Source organism: Enoplosus armatus, chromosome 15 (assembly GCF_043641665.1).
Source record: "Enoplosus armatus isolate fEnoArm2 chromosome 15, fEnoArm2.hap1, whole genome shotgun sequence".
Taxonomy (NCBI): Eukaryota; Metazoa; Chordata; class Actinopteri; order Centrarchiformes; family Enoplosidae; genus Enoplosus; species Enoplosus armatus.
This window is the reverse complement of record NC_092194.1, coordinates 6,827,798-6,830,771: the sequence shown is the minus strand read 5'-3', so window position 1 is coordinate 6,830,771 and position 2,974 is coordinate 6,827,798.

Sequence of the window (2,974 nt, the reverse complement as noted above, 5' to 3'; positions counted from 1 at the left end):
CTCTACAGATGTCAACAGCTGTTAATGTTATTACTGCACTCACGCACAGGCTGCCTAACAAGGGGGACAAGTTGTCTGTACTTGTGCCATCCAGAGCGGAGCAGATCAGGTTCTCCTGGAGAGGACTGTTTATTTATCTGTCCATCCAAAAATGTCCCACGCATTTTGCAAATAGTAGCAGTCCCTTTTTGATTCATCTGAAGAAGTCTCAGAGACACGGAGCCGTTTCTCCCTCCTCCCCTGCCTCAATGTCAGTGCGATACTGGAATGGGAAGTGATTAAAAAATAATAAACCCCTTTTTAGCAATTCGTCTTACACGGGGAAAAGATTAAAAGCGAATGGCACAGTGTGGCATGAAATGCGCCGTTACAAATAAACTGGTGGTTTAACAAATGAAGGCATCTCCTCGGGGCATGGGCGCGCGGCTATAATCTCGCCGTGACATGTTTAATCATTAGAGGAAAGGAGACGAATAAAGACTTTCTGCCCCGGAGGGAAAGGTGGCTGGATTTCTGTTGAAAAAAAAAAAAAAGAAAAACCCAAACGGGCTCCAAAATGATTTCTACCCTGAAGCCAAGTCTCCCCAGGCCATGGCTTAGCTTAGCCCCCATAATAAATAAACCGGACCCGCTTTACCTGCATATTATATATAGGCTTTTAATCATAGAGGGAGGAAATCGGTCTTGTCACTCTGTACATTTATCACGGAGACCCTGAGGCAGGCGGGGTTACCTTTATCAAAGACTAACTCCCTGCCGGAGGCGTCCAAACACGCTGAAATTCAGCGATTAAAGGAGGGAATGATCAACGTTATTATGGATTCTCCTGCGGCATTCTTATTTGTGCATTCAATCGAAAGATTTATTTAATCAAGAATATAAAAAGCTCTTTCTTCACTTATTTGGGAACAATCGTGGGCATGAATTTTTAGGAGGGAATTATAATTAATCAGACGAGGCCCGTTTTTGTGTGTGTGTGTGTGTGTGTGTGTGTGTGTGTGTGTGTGTGTGTGTGCTGGGGGGTGGGGTGGGGGGGGTTCATCCGAAAAATTAATTGTTTTTGGATGAGTCCATTCTGCTGTACGTTTGATTGCAAAGCTGGGGATCAGAAAAAGAAAAATGTAACGAGCTTTAATAATGAGCCAGTCAGCTCTGTTGCTTATAATATTAAAATGGGAGCACTGGCAAAAACTCGTGATAGCATAATTACAGCAGCAATGATCACATAAAAAGGTTGGTCTTGTGCGTGCTATGCACTGTGCAGTTTTACGCACAAAAGTCAAATGAAAACCCCAACGAGAAACACTATTACAGTGTGTCGTTTTGGTGTCACATCCGAAGATTTAGTGTCAGCTGAACTCAAATAAGCGGGTGATGGGAAGCACCAGCTCTGCGCCCCGTATTGTCCTTTAAATCCTGACGCATCTGCAGCTCAGAGGCCCTTCTTTACTACATCTTCTCTCTGGTTTAACACCCCCAACACACACACACACACACACACACACACACATCTCACAGCAGACACACGATCCTAACTGAGGATTGAGGATGATGTACCCACGGACAGGGAGAGCAGTGGTGTGCAAACAATGTTTCAACTTTATAAGTTTGTTAAAAACGGGTGGTTCATTTTTACGACTTAATAATTGCAAAATATTATATAATATAACAATAGAGAGCTGATAATGACTGAAAATAACGTAAAACGCTACTATATTAATAATAATAACAATAATAATATTAATGATAGTGGTGATAAAATCTTCATCCTCTAAAAAACAATAACAAAGTCTCAAATTCTGACATGTATTTTTACACCAAATTAATTTCGCACAACTGTCTGTAACTGCAGCCTGAGAGCATCCTGAGCAGATTTAACTGGACTGTCAACATTTCCCGGTGCTGGTCCCGTTAACTAAAAAACCAGTCTGCTTGCTGGCCACTGTCAGAGTGAAAAGGCGAGCGGCCTGTTTGAACTACCTGTGAAAGTAAACAGGTAAACACGGAGCGATAGGCTCTCCAAGTGGAGTGCGTCCACTTAGCCTGTGCACATTTACCTCTTCTTGCCGAAACCCTCGGCTCAATTGATCAAATAGTACATCCCCAGCAACTGGCCACCGCCTGCAGCCCGGTGCGCTCCCCATGCACCGTCACCAAAACCTACTGTGACTTCCCCCTTGTCACCGTGCCACACACACACACACACACACACACACACACACACATAGCCAAAGCACAGCAGAATGACACGGGTGATAAGCCCGCGTGCTCTAACACACCCTGATTTGGCTCCACACACTTTTGAGGCACTAAATAAGTCTCAGTGAAATAATGTCCCGCATGGGCCAAGTGAGTTTCCTGGTGAGGTGTCGCACAGAGGCTGCAGCCTGGGCCATTCCTCCGTGGTGCGTAAAGCTCTCTGGGTGTCAGCTGCGGGCTGTTTGTCCCTTCACATGTCGGATTTAGCTGTGCAGCATTACTTGGTGGATCAGGTCAGTAACCTCTCTCTCCCTTATAGAGGCTCAGGCGCAGCTCCAGTTTGTCCATATAGCCCGTTCAGCTCAATGGAGCCTTTGTGGGATGTTGAGGCTTGTGATTAATTCTGCCAGTCTGGTGAAATATTTACCTCAGGCCTGTGTGTCAGGTGCACTTCTATATGGAGCAGAAACCTTAGAAACTGTGCTCCAAAGATAGTCTGTAAATTATGTAATATATATATATATATTATATAGTGTTGGTAATTATGTTTAATATCAAATTTAATTTGTAAAATACAATCAATGTGGAAAACAATCAATATATTATATTAATAATGATGATAATAACGATCAATCAATTAAATCACTTTCATTCAATTTTAATTCAACAATCTGTGGAACTACAAGAAACTAAAAGACACAATAGTTCCTGGCTTTCCCTCGAAAAGGAGACAGACTACTGTGTGTGTATGTGTGCGTGCGTGCGTGCGTGCGTG